The sequence below is a fragment of the Ambystoma mexicanum genome, chromosome 6q (assembly GCF_040938575.1).
Source record: "Ambystoma mexicanum isolate Mex_15411 chromosome 6q, UKY_AmexF1_1, whole genome shotgun sequence".
Lineage (NCBI taxonomy): Eukaryota > Metazoa > Chordata > Amphibia > Caudata > Ambystomatidae > Ambystoma > Ambystoma mexicanum.
Window position 1 is genome coordinate 1,181,161,942 of NC_090937.1, and position 24,090 is coordinate 1,181,186,031.

General features: G+C 41.9%; 1 long non-coding RNA gene across 1 annotated transcript in view; it reads left to right on the top strand.

Moving 5' to 3' along the window:
* LOC138516575 (uncharacterized) overlaps positions 1 to 23,006 on the top strand; it is a 250,151-nt gene extending 227,145 nt beyond the window's left edge. Inside the window, exon 3 of the long non-coding RNA XR_011282287.1 lies at positions 22,929 to 23,006. This is a non-coding gene — a long non-coding RNA (uncharacterized lncRNA). The remainder of the gene's footprint in view (positions 1 to 22,928) is intronic.
* The last annotated feature ends 1,084 nt before the right edge of the window (positions 23,007 to 24,090 follow it).

Genomic DNA, 24,090 nt, shown 5'->3' on the forward strand with positions numbered 1-24,090 from the left:
AATGCCTCGTAATCAGCCAGATCTCCCACGCCTTGGATCTGTTCCTCCGTGACGTAGGTCCCAGCGACTGACTCATGTGGAGTGAGTTCCATGTCTACTACTGGAGACCCACCTCCAGTCACTAGAGTTGCGGCATGACTTGAGGCCAGCTTACTCTTTGCCCTGCGCTTTAGGTCATTCCAGCGCTTATAGCAATCATTGGCTGTGCGCCTCACGATTCCAAGGGCACTTACGATGTCCGCAACGGTCTGCCAGTGTGCCTGGCGTTGTGCAGGTGTGGTCTTGGATCCTGCAACAATGACCATCTCGTTGTCATGTCCGGACACATACTCGACAAGTGCATTCAGTTCGTCATCCGTGAAGCTGGGCTTCCTGGACAGGCCGGACTGTGTAGCCGTGTCTGGGGCATCAGCCTGTGCCGGACGAGCACTCTTCCTCTTCCGCTTGGAAGGTGGTGGTGATCCTGAGTGTCCTGCGCCGCTCTGGACACTAGGGGCAGGAGCCCTGGTGGACTCTGTATCAGGAGTGTGGGATTGAACACTCAGCATGGGAGTTGGTGCAGGCATTGGCTCTAGTGTGATGGTGTCAGGGGGAATGTCAGCAGCATGGACTAGGACCGACACTGTCCTGGCTGGGTGTGTGAGGGCTGGGGTGGATGGAGCCGCAGCTGCCCCTGCAGCCTCTCCGCCCTGCCTCCTTGGTGCAGCAGATGACCTTGCTGCCCCAGATCCACGTGGCATGATGGCATCAACGTGCACCAGCGCACGTGTCGTAGCCCTGCTGACCTGGAAGTCAGCCATGGAGTCAGCCAGGTCTGGTGCCACAATGGGCTGGTCCAACAAGGGCTGAGCATGGATTGTGTCAGCCACATCAGCCTCAATGGGAGGGGGGCAAAGGGGGGGATTGTGGGTGCCCGTGACTGGTCCTCCACACATGGGGGGACAAGCTCACCCTGCAAGTTACGACCACGTCCCCTACCGGATCCACCACGGCCACCACTTGTGGCTCTTCCACCTTTGCCACCCTTACGGAATCCTCGCCTCCCAGCCATGGCACTGATGTTAATGTGCGTATGGGAGTGGATGTAGACTATTGTCCTGGGCAATTGGGGGTCAAAGGGGTTGGGTACCAGATGGTAATTGTACCCTAGTGCTCTAGCAAGGCTGAATGTAACCCCTGGGGAAAGATGACGGGTCACGCAAAGCACAGGAGGCCCAAAAAAGGGAGATGACGTGCACGCAACCCCTCCTAGACCACGTGTGCAGAAAGAAAAACCTGCACTACGCTGTGGCACCCAGTAACACAAGAATGAACGTATGCGTGTCACACTCAGCCTAGAATGACCTCTGAAGGGGTAGGCTACACACGGGGCAAGCACAGATGCTAGATACGTGCGTGACTCACCGTCTGCCTGGTAAACGAGCGTGTAAAAGGAGCACGTTTGGTTGGCAACACCCCCGCCAAAAGAAGATTTGTCCGCTGTCTGAGGAGACAGGACAACAGTAGAAGGGAACACTGTTTGAGGGAACAGGCCCAGGTAAACCAGTAAAAGAGAAAAAAGAGAAAAAGCTGTCAGAGGTAACAGGGAATACGAACTTGAAACGCCGTGAAGTAAATCGCGTGTGAAACGACAAGAAGTACAGAATTCACCCACTCGCTCTCCACGAAAAGCACGTACAAGGAAAACGTGTTCTACACGTACCTTTTATACAGGCCCACACGTCCAGCGTCACTTACGCGGCGTGTACGCGCTAGGGCCATTTCCACCTATTCCATGCTTTGTCACTTCTGCGTGTAGGGCCATTTCCACCAATTACACGCTTTGTCACTTCTGCGTGTAGGGCCATTTCCACCAATCACACGCTTTGTCACTTCTGCGTGTAGGGCCATTTCCACCAATCACACGCTTTGTCACTTCTGCGTGTAGGGCCATTTCCACCAATCACACGCAATTACACTCTGACGTGCAGTCTTTCCACGTGTGCTCTGTCATCACGTGCTGTGTGGGAAACACCTGTGCGGGTCACGTCACAGACGCGCTTACGCGCTGAGGGCCTTTCCTCAGTTTTCACGCTGACGTGCAGGATTTTCACGTGCAAAATCACTCCCTACCAAGCTGGCCACGCGTACGCACACGGAATACCACGCTCCTGCCCGGAAGGCCGAACTACTGCCCCCCAGAGCCCGAGCACTCCCACCTTCTGCTGCCGGTGGAGGGTGCCCCTGGTGGCTGGGGGGTGGGGGTGGTGGGTGACATGAGTGGGGGCCTGGTGGAGGGTGACCCTGCACTGCTGGGGTTTGGGGGTGGTGGGAGACATGAGTGGGGGCCTGGTGGAGGCTGCCCCTGGTGGCTGGTGGGTGGGGGTGGTGGGAGACATGAGTGGGGGCCTGGTGGAGGCTGCCCCTGGTGGCTGGGGGGTGGGGGTGGTGGGAGACATGGGTGGGGGCCTGCTGGAGGCTGCCCCTGCACTGCTGGGGGGTGGGGGTGGTGGGAGACATGAGTGGGGGCCTGGTGGAGGCTGCCCCTGGTGGCTGGGGGGTGGGGGTGGTGGGAGACATGAGTGGGGGCCTGGTGGAGGCTGCCCCTGGTGGCTGGGGGGTGGGGGTGGTGGGAGACATGAGTGGGGGCCTGGTGGAGGCTGCCCCTGGTGGCTGGGGTATGGGGGTGCAGGGAGACATGAGTGGGGGCCTGGTGGAGGCTGCCCCTGGTGGCTGGGGGGTGGGGTGGTGGGAGACATGAGTGGGGGCCTGGTGGAGGGTGCCCCTGGTGGCTGGGGGGTGGGGGTGCAGGGGGACATGAGCAGGTGTGCAGGGTAGTCCCCTGTTTTGTGGGCTGCCTGCAGGGGCCGTGGAGGGTGTACAGGGAACACCTTTGAGGACCCACCCAGCCTAATCGCGTGTGTAACTTCCCACGCACCCCTGTAATACACGTACCCAGCCAAATCGCGTGTGATAATTCCCGCGCACCCCTGTAATACACGTACCCAGCCAAATCGCGTGTGATAATTCCCGCGCACCCCTGTAATACACGTACCTGGCCAAATCGCGTGTGATAATTCCAGCGCACCCCTGTAATACACGTACCCAGCCAAATCGCGTGTAAAACTTCCCGTGTACCCCTGTAATACACCTACCCAGCCAAATTGCGTGTGATAATTCCCGCGTACCCCTGTAATACACGTGCCCTGGCTAATCGCGTGTAAAACTTCACGCGTACCCCTCTAATACACGTACCCTGGCCAATCGCGTGTTAAACTTCCCGCGTACCCCTGTAATACACGTACCCTGGCTAATCGCGTGTAAAACTTCCCGCGTACCCCTGATATGAACGTTACCCGCTTTGCGTTCCTTGTTTGGCAGCCCTGTAAACTGGTCCAGGGTTAGCGCAGCCCTTTGCGATGATTTAGCGATTTTGATGGCTTTTCCTTGCGCGAGGGCGTTCTTGGGGGCGTTACTGGCGCTGCTGCAGGGTCGTTGCGATACTCTGCGCCACGGCTGGTTTGGGAGCCTAAAATCCATGAATACGCTGTGCGCGGAAATCGGTTTTAGCGCACGTGCCTGGCGCAGTCAATCGCACGCGGACACTCTGCGCCAGCCGCTTGCGACACTTTTCTGCGAAATTCTATGAATTACCCTGTAAATGTTTTTAACACACATTTACTTAAAGGTTTAAATACAGTTTATTTATCAAATTTTGGTTTTAAGAACATCAAATAAGCGTTTGTAAGATTTGCTGGTAATCTCTGCTTTAGAGTAATGGTACTATCATTACATTCAAACCATCCACATTTCTTTTTTATATATGCCGTGTAGTGCCCTGAATTGGTTGTGGCTCCTGCGTGGTAAATTATACCTATTGTTGTGAAGGTTTTCTTACCAAGTGATATTTGACTATGTGTGAATCCAGTCAGCTTGCAGTTGTTTTTGGTACCATCTGCATTGTAACGTAGAAGCATTAGTATTACATATTTACTATGTGTTTGTATTACTAACGTGGAGCGATTATCTGAATTGCAGGTAGAGCATAATCTACCATGGTTTGCATTTTGTACAAGTTGCTGAAATGGAATGGATTCACAATTTGGTATTGATATATATATGAAGCGTTCATTGGGAATTTCTTCTTGTGTCACATTGTTGCACAGAGTGCATGTATGTTTCCACATGTATGAAATCTGGAAGATTTCATTTATAGGTATGTTTTTGTTTTCCAGTACTAATAGTAAGTACATTAGAAATTCTTGTGGATCTTCCTGTGAGTTTATAGTGAATCTCACCATTCCAGCACAGTAGTCCAAGTGTCGTCTTATTCCAAAAACACTATATGTGTTGTCAGGATTGTTTGCTGCATTTCTGTGAAGTACTAACATTTGCAAACACAAAGGGTCTGTACTGTGTAAGTAAATTTTGTCAACAATTGGTGGTAATTGAAATAGAATATTCATTGCTACATTTGCATAGCAACTTACACCAACTATATTTGAGAATTTAAATGGTCCAGGTAGTTCTGTATCTAAGTGCTTTTTTTGGAGTTTGTCTTCCTTCTTTAAAGAAGTACCTGGTTTACTTTCTCTAATTGATTCTTTTTTGTTTGTGGTACTTGATGAAGTATTAGTTTCTTTTACTCTCTTTGGAGGATTTGCAGTGACGTCCTGTTGCATTTCTGTTTGATTTAGTTTTCTTTTACAACGTTTTAGTTTTTGTGGAACAGAATATGTGTTTAGATGGGGAGTGTATAGTGAGCGAAGTCTATTATATTCTAAAATGCAAGGAATATCAGCGTTTACTTTACTTGCATCAAAGTTGATTAGAAATAGACTGTCAAGTGTACGTAAGCGTGATAGTGCTACGTAGCTCATGCCTTCTTTAAAGACTGTGTTACCAATATCTATCATTGCTTTGTGTAGGGTAAGACCTTGTGATTTATGAATCGTGACTGCGTATGCAAGAGTTAGAGAAAATTGTTCTCTGCGTACATACATATCTTTGAAGAGAAGGAATCTAGCTGTTGAGCGTCCTATCCGTTTTACTTCTAAAAGTTTGTCAAAGAGTATATTGACAAACTGAATTTTGTTGTCACGCGGGCATGTTTGAAAGCCAACAACTGTACCCAGTGCTCCATTAACTAGTCCTTGGTCCACGTCAAGGTTACGTTTAAGCATTACTCTGCAATTTAAGGATAATTTTAACATCTTTTCTAAGCCTGCTGTGTTTGAGATTGATTTTTCTAAATTATTTAGTCTTTTTGTGGCTTGGTCACACATGGGTAGTGTCATACCATGTACATCTAGTTTGTCTGTGGCGCTAATTTCCATTATTGGTTGCATTTCTTTACTTAACATTATTTCATTGAATTTGAGACAGCTTGCAAGAGTTGGCATTAAGGCCATACAATTGACATTTTTGTGGGCTAATTGTTCCATAACATCTGTAGCACATGCATTATCACCATAAAGTGCATTAATGTGCCGGGTTGTCAATGTTGCTTCTGCTTCTTTAGAAAGTATACCAACTCTCAAACTTTTTAAAATGTTGGCATAAGTTAGATCTGCAGATTGGCGCATGTTTTCTGTTAATTCTCTGTATTGGAAATGTTGCCAAAGGTTGACATTTCCAATGCTGCCAACAGTTTTACAGCAGAGTTTGTGCCCTAATGTTTTAAAAATAGGTTCACCTTTTACTGGTGTTAATTGAAGCAGATCTCCAAAAACAATAATGTGTTTTCCTGCAAAGAGCTCTTCATAGTCTGTTTTGAGTACTTCTTGTAATCTGAGGTGAATCAAAGCTAACATCAGGTTGGAGACCATGCTCACTTCATCTATTAGTAGCATTTTCATTTGTTTCAATACTCTGCGTAATTCCATTGCAGCTTCTGCAGAAAGTTTGTAATAGTCTAATTTGTTCTGGTGTTCTACTGGTAATAGTAGTAATTGGTGTAATGTAACACCACCTATGTTGTAGGCAGCTAAACCTGTGGGGGCAGTGACAACAGCTGACAGTTTGTTGTTTGTCAATTGTTGAAGGAACTTACTAATGATTTTGATTAGGAATGTTTTGCCAGAACCAGCTTCACCACTGACGTACAGTAGTATAGGTTTATAATTATGGCAGGAACATTCTTTATTTTCATGTTTTACACCATGTGCAATTTGTTTTGTTACTTTTTGAAAAATGCTACTTTGCTCATTGTTTAGTTTTGATTGTAGTATAGTTAAGTCTTCCTTATCTTCATACTGACACATGGTGTTTTCTACTTCTATCATAGCTAATTCTGCCTCATTTGTTATTAGTGGTTCTCCCAGTGGTTCTTGGCTTCCTGTTACAGAAGGTTGACTACTGTCAGGAGTATCCTTATCTAGTTGGGCTTGGAGTTCTTCTTCATGTTGCTGTTCATTGTGCAACATTGTTTTGTACTGTGTAAAGTTTACATCAGTTATAGTGCTTTCATTTGCTTTGAAAGCATCCTCATATGAGTCATAGTTATCTAGTAATTGTTCTTCTTTTCTCCATGGTTTGAAGAGTTGTAGCAGGGACATGTAATATACTTCTTTATGTTGAGGATTCTTCAATGACAATTTGATATGATTCATTAAATTTGGTTTAGTGAGTTTAACTAAGCTGCCTTCACAGTCTGTCACTCTATATTTACCTTTTTTTCATCAGGTTTCATATTATTTTTGTATGTGTAGTTTTGGGCTATTTGGTATAGACACATGTTTTCCAAAGTATTACTTCTGTTTGGGTAGTATGTGTCCAATAAATTGTTTTTTAAAATGTCTTGGCTGTTGGGATCATGTTTGGCTATTGTTTCTATATCTTCATATGATTTTAGAACTCTTTTTCTAGATTTAGCTGGACCAAGACTTAGCCATACTATATTTTCAGATTTACCATACAATGAAGTACCAGTTAAACGATCAGCTGCTTCATAAGATCCACATTCTCTATGGGTGAGCATTTTTATGCCCAAGCTGTATAATTTCTGAGATACTGTTTTATCTGATGACAGGTCATTCCAGAGGTCTTGGAGCTCTGTCTGTTCTGCTTTAGTTAAGTATGCTGTGACATATCATGCAACTGCAGTAGAATTGTCTGCAATGTACTGCACATCTATGTTTGCATTCCATAAGTGGGCAATGATTGCATTATAATCATTGATATATTTTTCTTCTTCTTTTCTTTTTATGTAATATGTATTTTTAGGTGACTTACCTTTAACACTATGGGCCTCATCCCTTACCGCCATACTCCGAGTTCCCTTTGCGCCCTCGCCCTTAACGCCTGCTTTGAGCAGGTGTTAAAGTCGAGGGCGCAAAGGGGCCTCCAAGCCAATAACGGTGTCCGTAATGAACGGTCACCATTATTTGCATCTTCCCCATTCCCATTGAGCCCTATGGGGGCTCATTTGGGAATGGGGAAGAGCCTTGGTGAATGGGGAATTACCGCCCCGCCAACCTTGGAATGGGGCGGTAATTCCGCCATCCACCAAGGCGCTGCTGGTCCGGGTACGGCGTCAACCAAGGCGTTAATAGCGCCATTGGTTAGCGCCGTACTTGGAATGAGGCCCTATGTCTAACTGAAGACATGAGGTTGTTTACTTGACCTGTATTTGTAACTGGTCTAGGGAAACCAAATCGGCATTTGGTGTATTATTTGCCTTTGTTTTTGTATTTGCGACGACAATATTTTCCACATTTGTGTCTTTGAAATTGTAAAATTTGTGCATGAAGATCACTATTTGTGGCTTCTGGTGGAATTTCACAAGTGACATATTTTTCAATAAACTGTAAAACAGTGGCATAACTGTCTTGACCAAATTTAGGAGCATCTTTAATCCATAAAAGCATGTGGATATGTGGTGCTCCTCTGGCTTGGTTTTCTTTTCTCCAAAATAAGTGTTGCACTTCTCCAAGGGGAGGAACAGTTTTATTACAAATAAAATGTAGCATAGCAATGAAGCGATGGTGAAAATATCTTGAAGCATTAACAGGATCCAAAGAACAAAGTTCTCCAGGTGTTAGAATATCTATGTTTGTTTTGTTTTTATTTGATATGCGTAGGAAATCATGTAAATCTTCCCACGCATATTCTGCACAACTTAATGTAACAAACCAAGTGGGTGGGCCAAGGTTTCTGATCATACAACGTACATCTCCATGACGTCGAAACCAGTACTCTTTAGTACCACGCATATTTGCTAATAGATTTGTAATATTTGATTATAAAACCTAATCCCTTTGTTGCACTTTCTCTAATAATTGTGTAGCTGTCAAATTTTGAAAGTGTGATCCTGATTTTAATATGTGTGCAACTCCGTAACATAAAGTTGCTAGTTCACTTTCAAAGAGTAAGTGGAATATGTATTCCAAATTTTGTCTAAATCTGGGATCTTCAGAATACATCCGTAATGAGCGGTATTCTGAAGCTGATATTTGAATAGGTCTATCATCATATCTTCCTCCTTTGCCAGTAGGAAAGAGTAGAGGAAAAGCACGTGCTTCTATACTTTTTTCCCATATACTGATTGGTGACCCTTTTGTTTGACGCATTTGGTAAGTTTCCAGTACATCTTGTACGGTGTCATTACAGTGCAAAGGATGAATTGTATAATGGTCTAAAGTATTTGATATTGTAGCAGGATCTAGTAGCTCAAATTGACCAGCTTCTTGTGTTTCTTGAATTATTTCAGTTGTATCTTTCAAGTTTTCTTCAATATTAATTTCTTTGTAATATTCATTATTCTCTTTAAGATATTGCAAGGCTTGTCTAACTTTATATAAATCTACCAGCTGTTGCCATATTTTTTTGTCTTTTGTAGGTACTCCATTTACTAATATAATTAAAGCTTGCTGCATTGGACGTTGCACTCCTAGAGTATGCACATTTTCTTTTAGATTTAATGGTAAATAAACTTCTTTTCCACGAATGCCTTTTACCAATTCAGAGGGAGGTAATTTTGCTGTTTTTGGTTGAAGGCGTATTATTGCTTGAAATGGGTGTACTGTTTGAATTATGATGCTCTCATATAAATTAAGTTGTTGTAGAGGTTTTGGTACTGGGTATAATTCCAAATTATTTCTGATAGAACGTGAAGGAGTTTGGTTGTTGTCAAGTTTTGTAGTGCAATAACTGCAAAGTATTAAGGGCTCAGTTATTTCATATTTGTTTTCTGCTACAAGGTAGAGAGCTAATTCAAACCATTTAGAATCTTCATTGTCTTCTATTTTGTATGATAGGTCCACAGTTTTTGTGTTACTTTTATAAAAAAAATTCTACGGCAACATACACATACATGGTTTGGTACTTCAGCTGATGTACTTTTAAATTTTAGTATTTCTTTTTTGTATGTGTTTAGCAAAAGGTTGCCATATGTAGAATTGTTGCTTAATTGGTTTAAAGCTATTTCATTCTGTAATTGGCTTTCACTTCCAAAATATTTTTTCTGAATATAGTGAATTTCTTCAAGTAGGTCTTTTGCTGTACCATGTAGAAGGATGTTATTTAACTTTGCTAGTGCTAAAGCAGGACTTTTAGCATAGTACAGTTTATAGACTAGATTTCTTATAGTTGAATGTTGTGTTGATATCCTTTTGATATCATGGAAAGTGGTTTTACAAGTAGGTCCTGTAATGCAGGCCAATGAATGTCCTTGTAGTCCTGTGTACTTGCGCACTGGACAGGTATCTATATTTTGCAGTAATTTAATTTTGATTTTGTCTTTGCTTTTTACATATTTATTGAGGAATTGGCATAAAGATTTGAAACATTGTTTGGGAATGTTACACATTGACGTGCATGGCCATTTGTACACTAGACGTTCTGATTCAGTTGAATGGAGGGGTAATTCTAAGTTTTCAGGGCATATTTTTGTAAGAAGTACTTCTTGTTCCATTATGGTATTATTCACTTTTTCATAACCTCGACCACTGCTATGTATGGCAATTGTATTTGTTTGCTTTTGTTTGTACGCTTCTTCATTAAAATATGGTTCTGTGCTTGTAGTGTGATTCCATTCACCTCCGCTGATACTTAAGAAGTTCTTTCTGTTGATATTTCGCTTATTGAGAAGTCTTTTTTGTAATTTAGTTATTAGTTTTGTTAGTGGTTTCATTTTGTTTAACAGTAAAATAAATAAATTTCTTTTGAGAAGAATTGCACTGTCCATCAATGCTTCTAAGATTAATTTCCTACGATAGGTTTTAAGCTTTGAACCTGATTTCTCTCCTGTTTTTATAAGATTTTGAACGACTTTGTGACGGTATATTTTGGCTAAAATACTTTTCTTGGTATGCTTACTTTGCACCATATTAAAATTTGAAGAAGTAGTTTTATCTGTACTGATAGCTGATTTTCTGTTAATTGTTTTTTGGTTTGTTTTACATTTTGATAGAGGAAGCGAAGTTGTTGTACTTGAAACTTCTTGTGTTTCACTAAATGATTGTATTAGCTGTTTTGTTTCAACTTTTTTTTACAAATTCTGCTAGAGATGGATGCTTATGTTGGACACCTTTATTTTCATTTGCTCTACTTTTGCGTTGCTTTCTACAGACTTGACTTTTGGTAGGCATTCTTTAGGGTCTGTTGAAAAAAATAAAGAAGATATGGGTTGGGGTGTTCTGGAATGTATGTGTGCTGTGTGCATGAGTGTTTGAGTAAGATGATAAATATGTATGTAATGGTGTGTGATTGTGCATTGGGAACTAAAACTAGTAGGGATAGGTATTCTTGAATTTATGTGTTACTAAACTGGGGTTCAGATGACAATAAAAAGTAAGCTAGTGGTGTGGAAAAGTACAAATAGTAAATCTAATGTATACAATTAAAACAATGGTTTGTTCTATAATATGAAAATTGTAGTGGTTCAGTTGGGTAATTTGTGTGTCCAAAAATAGAAATTTGTGGGCCATTCTGGCTATAAATCGCTGTTTAAGACATGGAAATTTTTGGACAAAATGGTACAAAATCTCTATTTTTAGAAACTGAAATAGCTTGTATTAACGTTATAGTATATTTGATTAATAATACAAATATTATGGGGATATTTTACTTACTTTTTTTTTTAATTAACAGGTAACGTCTTAGTTTTTCTTTCTTCTTCGAATTCGGCTGCTTCTTTTCAGGAAACTGGTCTTCACTGCAATTGTAAAAGCTTCAAATTAGTAACTTTGTTTGTATATAGCACTGTTTTTAATTTAGATATTGATTTTTTTAATTGAAATCCTCAGTGCCTTCTGTAAAACCATTAAACTAATTTATTTACATAAGATACATTGCATCAGTTCAGTACATATGATATGTTCTTAATGAACAAATTGTATTGAATGACTAACTGTAGCAAAAAAAAAATAACTTTACTATGTCTTGTGAAATTTATAATATATTAGTGAATACCACTATTTCTGTAAGTAAACTGTTCTAGGTAATAGCGCCTCAATGTCATGTCTAATTTAAAGTAATTAAGTAAATAAATAAATAAAAACAAAAAATATGAAATTGTATAAGTATTTTTATAAAGGTTTAAACATAGATTGTGTTTGCATGCAATTTTGTTTGAATATATGTAGTCTGTATATTTCATTTAAAAAATGTTAGTTTAACATGATTTGAGTGTGTGTGTATAAAGAAAGTAAATAGTATAAAGGTTTATAAGTGATAGTTGATTTTAGGAAATTGAAAAAAGTACAGTAAATTCATTTTACAGATTTTACAAGGTAAAAGTCTGTTTGAAAATGTGTTCATCTACTATACAGAAAATATGCATACCTGAGGTTTGTGTTCATGCATATGGCTATGCATGGAGCTGCAAGTAGAAATCTTGAAGATTTGTACAGTATTTCTGGTAGATGCTGCTTGCCAATGATATGACACTTGTACTCAGAGAGATTCAGAGTACATTTGCAGTGCTGATCTATGATGATGCAGTTAGATGTAGAGGTCTTGAATGTGATTGGTGCATGGTCATGTGATTTATGAGGTACATCCAATGAGGGAATGGCAGAGAGAGTGTAGCGGAAATGGTAGAAGGGCTGTTCATGTTACGATATGTCCGCGGACATGGCGGTAGTTCGCGGACATCGGGAGTTACATCAGGGGATTTTTGGGTTCAGAAGTCATGCAAATGAGAATAAGCACTGAAAGGGATTGGTCAGGGAAGTTTGGTGGGTGTGTTGTGCCAGGAGAGATTTTTTGCTGAGAGAACAAAAGATAGCTATGGCTGTGTGTTTCAGAAAACAGATTGTTTGGATTTTAGGAGATTCGTGGATACATTGGTTGAAGGTGCATGCAGAAAGCTGTGGAGTAGCTGTAGATCTTGGATTCCCACATGTGGAAGTACACTGGCATGGAGTACGTGGAATGAAGTGGTTGTCTCTGTGCTACTTTGGAGCCAGAGCAACATCCAGACATAATTGTAATTCATTGTGGAGGGAACAGTTTAGGACATGTGACTGGAATATTTTTGCAATTTGCTATGAAAGAAGGACTTAGGAAGGTTATGGACATGTTTCCTAATTCTCAAGTGATATTTTCACGGATTGCGCAGAGACAAATGTGGCTTCGTTCTTCTTCATTTGGTCCACAAATGGAAAAAGCAAGGCGCAATGTTAATAAGGCTGTTTGTGCCTTTCTAAGAGATTTTGGCATGTCTTCTTTTCACAATGAAAATATTATGTTTTGTAGTACATACATTTTTCGCAGAGATGGAGTCCATCTTACTTATGCTGGCAATCAGATTTTTCTGAGAAATGTACAAAATGCATTGCGACCTTTTTTGGAATTACAACAATGATTTTGAAGTAGATGTTAAGCATTTACAATTTTTGACTTACAAACACCACCCAAAGGCTCTTTTCAGAGCCACTACTTCTTTCCAGAGAAAATTACAATGTTTTTGATGGAGTAGCAATCCAATTTTTTTAATGTTCTCGAACTGTCCGCGGACTTCTAAAAAATACAAAGAGCCCTGCTTCATTTATTTTCACTTCTATTTTTTAACTGGGAAAGGCGGCTCTGAAAAGAGCCTCATCTTTTTTTGATTTTTGTAATTTTGTATTTTTTTTGGTTTTTCAGACACGACACACTAGGAGAGGAGGGTAAAGGAGGGTAAAGGGGGGGACACCAACCACAGGGATAAGAAAGGGCGAGCTGAGAGAGGAAGATGTAGAGTGGGTTTTATTTGGGTAGTGAGCAGGTCTTCTCATGCTCTGTGACGATAGTCTCAAAAGCACTCCGAAGTCGCTCCCCCCTGCAGAGTACTGTGTCACAGTACATACATACAACTGTGACCCTCAAAAGGTAAGGGTCATCAGCATTCTGTATGGCCTGTGAGGCAGCTTGAGGAAGATGCTGTCCCACAGAGGTGGTCCTTGTGGTGACAGGATCAGAAACAGAGGATGAAGTAGAGGAAATCAACCTGCTACGTTCTTCGCAAGGTACAACCCTGCGAATAGCCCCAGAGTGAAATGACCTCAGGTGTCGCTTCATAGTAGTGGTCCCAAAGCTGTACTTACCGTGCTTCCCGCGACTGAGTATCATTTTGCACTCATTGCAGGTAACACGGTTCGCACGAGCCTTAGGAACATTACCATGAATGGTAAATAACCGCCACACCCAAGACTCACGCCTAGTGCGGGTAGTAGGGTTTTCCTCTACCTCATTCTCATCATCCTCTTCTTCCTCCTCCGCTTCCTCACTCCTGTTCCCCTCTTCAGGCCCTTGGGGATGTGGTGGTGGTGGAGGGGGTGAGGGCGGTGCTGAAGCAGGTGCAGCACCAAGTGGCAGTTCAGCAGCCAAGGATGCCATCTCGATGATGGTGTAGTCTGCAGGTGGCAGCAAAAATCACTGTGTTCTGAATAATAGCCAGAAACACAATGGGAATAAGCTCTTGGGCGTGGTCTTTTATAGGGGTGCTTGTGCGCGGTTCGCGGACATGCGCACTGTCCGCGGACAGATCGAACACAAAAAAAGGATCGGAAAGTTTCAAAAGGTATATAGAAACTCAAGATTGCTATGTGGGACTTGTGCCATGGTGAGATTTTATTGAAAAATATTATGGATTAACTGAAAATGTACTTTTAAATTGTTCAGGGACACGAACAGTGTCCGCATTTCAGGACACACGATGAGCGTGGGCGCGGTCATATGATCCGTTCGCGAACTAGTCCGTGAAGGAAGTGCCTGTCCGCAGGACACCAAGTGCACAGAGATTGGTTAGCGCATGCGCATTGATGTCCTACGGACACTGTTTGGGTTCTGAAGTAATTAAAAGTGCGTCACACGTGAAACGAACATTTCAGGACACCGCGTGTGTTCTTAGAACAGTTTAAACTTGGTAGCGAACAGTAAGAACAGGTATAGTGTTCTTCAGTACACCTCCATTTCCGTTTACGTACGAACATTTCAGGACACCAATAGCGTTCTTAGAACAGTTTGAACTTGCTAGCGAACAGTACCGGACAGGTATAGTGTTCTTTAGGACACTTTAATTTTTGTTTGTTTACGAACAATTCAGGACACCGTGTGTGTTCTTAGAACAGTTTCAACTTGCTAGCGAACAGTACGAACAGGTGTGGTGTTCTTCAGGACACCTCCATTTTCGTTTATGTACGAACATTTCAGAACACTCGCACTGTCCGCGGACACTTTTATTGTTTTTAAAAAAAAAAACGGAAACTATTCACAATACAATATAAAAATTAAACTTTATTTAACATATATTAATAATTTATGACAGAGAAGGTGAGGCAGAAACAGAAACAAAAACAGGAGAATTTGGGGTTTCAACATGATTGGTATTAGGTGAAGAAGGGATGGAAGTCTCATCAAAACGTTTTGGATTATGGAGAGGGTTTGGGGATAATTGACTGGGATATGGTGAGGAGGGACAAGTACATGTGGGGCAATGAGACAAGGTTTTTGGTTTGAAATGATTTTCTACAAAAGTTTTTAAATTATTAAAATTAGCCAACAATACATCCATTTTTTCTTCTATATTGTGAAGACTGTTATCCATAACAGGGTTTTCTGAAGTTTTTTCTATTTTGGTATGCTCTGTACAAAAAAATAATATATATGTTAAATGTATATAAAAAAAATAATAAATAAATGGTTTATATTATAAAGTGTTTACCATTAGTTTCACTATCTTGTGACATTTCTTCATGTGGGAAATTGTCCTCTAGCCATTCCAGAGTACTAGACATTTCTGTGAGAAAAAAAAAAAGATAATATATTTTTTAATCTAAAACAGAACGTTTATAAATATATGAGTAAAATGAAGTACACTTACTATTTCTGGTAAGATAAGTCCTATGTATTCAGTGGGTCTGGTCTTGTTCTCAGTTCTGTTGTGTCTGTGAGGTAATTATGTTGGAAGCCAATTTATCTTCTTTTCAGAACATATTGTATTTAAATGAATGGTTAGTGTGTTACATATATGGGTTACATTTCATATGTATTACTATATATAATGTGTTTGTGTGCTGCTTTTTGAATGTGTTAAATGTTCCTATATTGTGATATAACAATCAAATATACCCCACCCCCCTCCCCCACAGTTTTTAGGTAGTGGTACTGTTCTCCGAACATGTCCGCGAACATTAAATAAGTTCGCGGACATCAAGTTCATAAGAAGAGATCTAGTCAGTTCCATATGACATGTATATAAAGTCAAAGTCATTATTGTTAAGTTGTGCTATTAAATAACTATGAAATTCAGTGAAAAAACTTTGTTAAAGGGACGTTATGGTTAAGTTGCGCTACTAAAAACCTATGAAATTCAGTGAAAAAAACTTTGTTAAAGGGACGTTATGGTTAAGTTGCGCTACTAAAAACCTATGAAATTCAGTGAAAAAACTTTGTTAAAGGGACGTTATGGTTCCAAGTAAAACCGAAAAACCCTTGAAATCCGCCAGTTATGGTAAGCTAAGCAACCATAACTCGCGCCACCACCGTGCACTGCTAAGACTAACACCCAGGACATCAAAGATGACATCACAAATGTCACTGATGACATCACTGATGACATCACATGTGTATGTACTTCTCATGAAATATGTGTAGAAGGGATTCTTATTATGTTGCGAAAAAAGTGTCAAGAATCATTGCAAGAAATATACCCTAATAAGTGCATTGAACGATGCATTGATATAAATAGCATCCTATTATGGGGTTCTATCTAGTATACTAAGCTACTCATACAGAAACATAACATTGTGTGCAGCGTACAAGATGAAGGTATGATATTCGTAATGTTAATATGTTGAATAATGAAATGATAATTGTTTTCTTAATAGATTTTTGTGTACTGTGAAATATGTAATAAGTAGCTAATAAAACCCATGTATTACATAATTGCATTACTATAGACAAAACACAAAGACACAAGAACACATACCAATATGGGCATATACAGGGAAAGTGAAGTTAGCAAAAAAGCACAAGTAGTAGCAGAAACAATTCATAACTTAACTGATTAGTTTCATGCAAATAAATGATTGCTCTGTTTCAAAGCTGCTATTTACCCTATGTATCTGTATCACTTGATGTGATTGGACCCTAAGGAAAGTAGTGTGAGTACAATGTATACAAATATGACCATATACAGGGAAAGTACAGCCATAAAAAAACAACAGAACTATCAGAAAGTGCTCATAAGTCTAGTGATTATCTTTATGCACAAAAAGGATTGCTGTCTTTCAAGCTTGTGTTTTCCCATATGATGTGACTGTACTCTAAGGGAATTACTGTAAGAACCTACTAGAAGGATATGTCTACAAATAAAATAAAATTCTTAGTTTCTGACTGTTACTGAAGAAAACCATGTGGCCTAGATATGTCAGCAAAAGAAAAAATAGTGAGCCAGACATGTGATGTCATCAGTGATGTCATCAATGACATTTGTGATGTCATCTTTGATGTCCTGGGTGTTAGTCTTAGCAGTGCACGGTGGTGGCGCGAGTTATGGTTGCTTAGCTTACCATAACTGGCGAATTACAAGGGTTTTTCGGTTTTACTTGGAACCATAACGTCCCTTTAACAAAGTTTTTTCACTGAATTTCATAGGTTTTTAGTAGCGCAACTTAACCATAACGTCCCTTTAACAAAGTTTTTTTCACTGAATATATATATAAATATATATTTGCATATATATATATATATATATATATCCTAGTATTACATACGTTATATATATTAATACATGTATAATAATTTAATATTATCAATAATAATCAGGTTTGTTGCTGGAAGGTTTGCCCAGGAATAGTCTAGAATCTTATCTGATGAGAATACAAGAATATATTGGACACAGTTAGCTGCACCTTGAAAATTAAGAAAAGATTATTATTATTTATTTGGTTTACTTCTGAAAGCACTGTTTACAATTTCTTTCAGAAATAAGCAAAGAATATGCTTTTAACAGATTACAAATACATTACCAAAACACATCACTATTATGGCAATCCATTAACAAATATTTCACTCTGCCTAAGTAATCCAATTTCATTTATCCATTCAGAAAATATCTCAAGATAGCTTCCTCCGCAGATGGCAAGCCTTGTTAACCCGGGCAAAGTAACTGCCGATTGTATCCTGTGTGGACAGAATATTACCTGGTGCTCCTACCTATTGGAAAGGCTCCTTTCCTCGTGGCTTCAATGTCTAGATTGTTGTTCGGGCATCGATCTGGAAGCATAGGAACCTTAGAATGTCAATGGCACTGAAAGCTGTTTCAGTCACTTGAAGTATCTATGGGCATTTCACAAACTACAAATAATCAGTCTAAATCCCTCAAAAGTAAAGTCCCTTGTCAACAGTGTTTCTCTTGCAGCACGCAAAAATCTTCAGTAGAAATTCTAGAAGAGGTGGCATGCACAGGAACCCTAAGCATGTTTGGCATAACTCAGAGCTCCTTGAACCTATCTCGAAAAAAGTTTAATATATCCAGTCCTACCAGCCACTCTGTATCCAGATAACATTACCACCTGGACCTGGTTCCTCAGGTTGCGATTGGCGTTCCTTGTTTGAATGTATTATTTGTTCAGAACATTTTAAGATTGCCTCCCCTGCCAACATTTTTATTTTTGTCGGTGTGTGGCTTGTTTTTCTCTTGCAGTTTTTGTTTATGTTGCTCGACCTTCACTTCAACTGTTGCCATGCACCCTCAATTCATGTTCCTGCTGCTTGGCATTCTTTGGTTTGCGTGGATACCCCCCTTGCTCATGTTGAACATGTTTGGGCAACTCCGTCCCGTCTCGTATCCCCTGATGATGTCTGGGGAGTGGCAGCCTCGGGGCAGACACCGGCCTAAATAGGTTGATTCTCACTAGTGCCGGATCTGAAGATTCCTGATTTGACGACTCATCTGTCAACAAGCTGCTGGTGTCGGAAACTGATACCCACTTCTTTTTGTATTGCCTCTTCCCTTGATTATGAAAGGGGTTAGGTGGAAGACTAAAGTTAACGGCGAGGTATGGGTATGCTTTCTCTTTTGAAAACACACTAATATCTTTATTGAGTTTATTTGATTTCTTTTGGAGATTACAATTAAAAAATTCATCGACCTCCTTATTCATGGCTTCCAATTTCCCTTTTGGATGTAATGAGTGAATTATTCAAAAGGTTTGCGCATAAAGTTACAATTCTTTTTGGACTTTGGCAGCCAGCCTTGACGCTGTGTTCATCGTATGTACCATCACATCTCTGCTACATTTTGTAGCAATCTGACTCAATCCCACTTTATAATCCTCATCCTCTAAAAAGAGGACCAGGGCAATCTGTATTTGTAGTCCTACAGGAATTATATTGGCTCACAAATACTTCTTCAGCAGGTGGCCATGGAGCTCAGTTCGAAACCCTTTCTTTTCCAATCGTGGCAGTTTTTTGGCTGTAATTGTCACATCACCTACACTAGTAGTAGATAAATCATCAAGTATGCATGTATCTGAGCTTCAGTGCAGCTGAGTGTGTATAGCTTGGACATAGTCGCGTCTTCAATAGCCCAACTGAACCAAGGATACACCACTTTAAATTGTTTCTTCCTGACTAAATCACCTCACCCTCCAGTCCCACCATTTTTTTTATTTTACCAGACCTAATGGCCACATGACCACCGTTCATTCCAGAACCCTTTCCACCCCGTGATGGCTCCCGCTCCAGATAAAGGGCTCCTTGTCCCAGCCGACTTGTGAGGGTGGGGCTCCTTGTCCCAGCCGACTTGTGAGGGTGCAATCCATTGGCCACAGGTCAACGTCCTTGTACCACTGCCCTCCCTCAGTGAGACAGAGAGCTCACATTCAGCGGTTTTGTTGCGCATGCACAGTCCAGTTCATGGTATACAAGTTTTGCCCAGTGCTAACAGGAGATAAAGGGTTTTACCTAACCAAAGTTCGCTAGAGAATAAGACAAATAATAAACACTACAGATTGGGGGACATAGAATGACCCCACTGGGGGCCAAGATATATTATTTTCTTGAAAAGAACCCTGCCCCAATTTTTCCTTCAATTCTCCCATCCCTATGATACAATTGAATTGGACACACCAATTCCCCTTGCTCGCAGTGTGCAATGTAAGTTGTTAAATAGTCTTCTACAATAGAAGTCAATAGTGAGAGAACACATTGAAAATTCAAAAACTGTTAATAGGTTTTATGCCTTTATAGCTTATCACTGTGGACTTCGGCCCTACTGTTTGAAACATCGAGCAATTATTAATAAGGCTTGCTTTATTCATCTATGAGACCTTGGAAAGGTAAGGATGTGGATGTGCTTTGTTCTAGTTCTTTTTAAACCACATTTATCTTACTTTCTCTGATAAAAGAAGAGCTAAGATCGCTTTACGAGAAACCACTTTTACATAGAGCTAATATACGAAACTGTCAGCAAGCTCTGTTTTTTCTTCTAAGTGCATCATTGGATTTGTAATTGTAATTGTTTTTTTATGCAGCGCTTTTACACAGATGGAGTGCTTCAAAGCGCTTCAAGGTGAGAAGGCAACAAGGGAATACAGTAATCATTCTTAGGCCTTGAATTTTCCGAATGAGCTAAACAGATAAACTAGCATACTAGGCCTGACAGCATTTCTCCTAGCGCAAGTGCAGTAAGTGTTACCGTTCGACCCAGCTAGGGAGGAGGGACAGAAAAAACAGAAAAAGGTGGGGGGTGGGGGGAAGGGCGGGCCGACAAACTTACTAGTCCTAGTACATTTAGGTAATGTATGCGTACAGACAGATGTTCGAGGAGGAGAGGGTAGGGGGGAAACAAACGCATCCAGTCCAACAGGGCCCTGTGTTAAGTTCAGAGAGGTTGCATCGCTCATAGAGTGTAAGCAGAAAGTGCAGTAATGCTGAACATAGTGCAGTGACCCAGAGGCAAGTGCAAAGACGGAGTTAGGGAGGAGAAGGAGTAATGAGGGTGGAGAAAAAAAACAGAGGTTATCAGGGTAGAGGAAGAGAGAAGGAGGACGAGAAGAGGAAGGTCTTGGGGAGTTTCCGGAACTTAAGGTGCTCCAGCTCAATACAGAGAGAGGCAGGGAGGCTCTTCCAGAGGGAGGCACCTGCAGAGGATAAATATCTACCCTCAAATCTCTCTTTGTGAAAGCGGCTCACACGCAGAAAGTTGGAGGAGGATGAGCGGAGGACTCCACAGGAGAGTATTTCGGAAGAGAGCCTTGTAGATAGTGCAGGCCCTGGCCCCAGAAAACCTTGTGGATTATGCAGAGGATCTTGAAATTGATCCTTGCAGCTATGGGAAGCCAGTGGAGGGATTTCAGTGCCAGAGAGGAGAGGTCCCTGGGCTTGAGGCCAAGGATAAGTCTTGCGGTTCTGTTCTGGATGAGTTGTAGAGGACAGAGGATAGAAGTAGGAAGGTTGAGAAAGAGGCTGGTGAGCCTCTGGGAGAAATTGAGAAAAGGTAGAATACCTCTTAGGAGCTGCAATTGCTAGTGGGACATTTTGGAAATGTTTGAGATGTGCAAAGAGAAGGAGAGAGTGTAGTCGAAGATGACTCAAAAGATTTTTTGCCTCATTGGTAGGTGAGGGTCCAGTTTCAAGGGAGGCCGGCCAGTGTGAAAGTGGGAAAGCGGGAGCAGGGGTCCCAGTGAGGACAATCTCTGTTTTACTGGTGTTCAGGCAGAGATCGTTAGCAGCACACCAGTACTGAATTGGGGATTGACAGTCAGGGATGAGCGAGGAATAGACTGGGCTAGTCTAGAGACCACATCAGGTGTGACAGGTGAGAGGGAGGATAGAAGAGGGGGAAGGTTGGGGGTGGCCAAAGGGGGTCCAAGAGATGTTGGTGCAGGAGGGGGAACGGAAGAGAGAAAGGACAGGATGTGTTTTGTTTTGGTGGTGAAATGTGCGGCCAGGGCCGAGCAAAGGGCCTGAGTGGGGGCAGTAGAGGATGCAGCTGCAGTAGGGTTGGCAGGCTCCTTGCAGACTTTAAAAAGTTTGGCTGTGTTGTTAGATGCCGCGGAGATGCAGGCTTGAATGTAGACTCTTTTCTTGGAGCGGATGCAGAGTCTATATTGCTGTTGAAGAAGGCGGCAGGCCAGTTTGTCAGAGGGTTGACAAGAAGGTCCCCATTTCCGTTTCGCTGCTCTGCACTTGCGTTTAAGGGCAGCCAGATCGGAGTCGTACCAAGAGTTTCACTTTTTGGCAGGATTCAGTCGGACCCTCATGACAGGGGTAAGAATGTCAAGAGTGTTGGAGATGGAACAGTGAACATTAGAGAGGGCTGTATGAGGGCGGGAGTCAGCCGCAGGAGTAGAAGGAGGAGAGTAGGTGGAGTTAAAGGCAGCCACTCACACTCTTTTCATGGGTCGGATGACCTTGAAGGCAGAAGGTGGTGTAGGGTGTGCCAGTGCTAAAGGAGAGGAGAGCTTCAAGTGAGAAGAGATAATAAAGTGATCAGTCCATGAGAGTGAGGTACTGAGAGGAATAGAGAGTGGAATGTCTGTGGAGATGAGAGCATCCAAGGTGTTGCCAGCAGTGCGCATTGGACCAGAGGGTAAAATGGAAAGAGCAAGGGAATCACATAGGTTGCAGAAAGGTCCTGAGGAGTCCGGAGTGTCAAGATAGATGTTAAGATCCCCCAGCAGGAGGAGTTGGGAAGAGAAGGAGAGAAGAGGCCAAGTTGGCCCATTCCAAGAAGGAGAGGGTGGACTGGCCCGGCGGCTGATAGAAGGTGTGTGAAAATATATTCAGTGTCCTATAAGGTATCCATATTGGCCCAAGCACGCTCGCATCACACCACAATTCAATTGCCACAATAACCATGGCCACGTTGCCATTTTGTTTTATCCACCATTTTGGCTGCATTGTTCAGTTCCTTGCTCATTCTGCATTTTTGCTCTGAATTCAGTAGAAGACCGCGGCATGAACTTTCTGACACGAGACAGGAATGCACATTCTGCTGAGCGTGTTGTTTGTCTTACACTCTAGAACCTTGAAGTGCTTGCAGAAGCAAAGATAATCTACAAGTTAAGTGCCCTCCTGTCTCAACTATGTTTTCTCCACTGAACTGTTAATTATAATAATGTGCATCTGAAAACGTGCTCCTTCAGAGAAACCCTATTCCCAAGCTTTGGAGCAGACTGACCGTAGGCTCTAGGAGCAACATAGATAAGCCACACAGAGAATGTTACCTTGTACCAGAGAACACGATATGCCCCCACGCACTATCTTGCTCTGCTCCCAGACAGTAAATTGTCTGTGGGAAGACGAGGAAATTGCAAGTATGTTGTCATGTTATTCGCAAGTGTATATATGCTGCTACATCTTGTAACTCGGGGCTCTCTCCCTCCACAGTGTTTGTGGGCATGCATCGTGGGGTGCTGAGACCCAGTCATATGACTGTAATAAACGTTGTTCTGTGACCTTGTGACTGGCGTATTTCCATTTCTTTTTAGTAAGCCTCATTTTTGTTTTTTCAGATGGTGCCTGAACAGGGACCCTCCCGTTGATGTCCCTTCGTTGTCTGGTGAAGACAAGGCTGTCGCAGAAAGATCAGTAAGTACAGGGGGTACAGTAACTTGGAACATGGTCAACCCGCGCCACCCAAGGGGTCGGTGGCGTTTGACATGTATGTTGCCTACGGCCTAGGCGCTATTGTATTTTATTGTATTTAATGTTATTTGGCATTGACAAACCAGACATGCTCCAGACCTTCAGTGGCCAGTGTTGGGTAGTTATGAGATGGCCAGAATAGAATATTTGGAAACTGTATTATTGCGTAAGAAAGCTAGACCAGCTGCATTTGACGCCATTTGATATTGGAAGAAGGAAGCAAATAAGCGACCTAAAAGTAGAGAGAAGCACGCACATAGACATATGACGAATGCTGAGAAAGCTTTAGTACACGATCAGCAGAAACAAGTAGAAGCCATTAGGAGTATGGACAGGGCCTTTCAATTAGATGCGCAGAAAATATACCCATCACAAGATTTGCATGTATCAGATGAGTTGTTGAATAAGTTACTGAATGAGCGGAGGTCTGATTCAGGAAATGATTCAACTGCACCACCTCCTTATGTATCTCCTCCTGCATCTGCACCCATTCCAAATGTAGCGGCTGCTGCAGTCGTACCAACTGCGTTATTCCCTCCACTGCCTAGCACCCATGATTTGTGCAGATATCCAGTGCAGGATGTGATTGACGCTGATTTGAGAATAGTGACACATAGTATGATATCTGCAGAGAGAAAAAGGGAATTGCGCGAATGGGCTGAGACATATGTGGAATGGGGTGATGAAACGGCTGTTGTAAGCATGATCTCAGATCATGGGGGTATTCCTGAACAGAAGATACTGATAGAACAAATGGGGACATATCTGGCTGAAGAAAGGGGTGATTTAACTAATTCTGTCATGATCCGCCGTCCCTGGAAACTATGGCGGAAATGGAAGAAGGGCTACTGAGTGGAAACTAATGCAGCGTTCTAGTTGTTTACGGCGCGTCACGTACAAATATGCGTCACGCCTAAGCGACGATGTGTTGCAACCCTCCTTTGGGTATACACGCTTGTTCTCTGTCCACTGTTCTGGTGGTTCACGCTGCCTTCACGCCTTCATTGCTTTGTCTACTCCTTGCCTTCT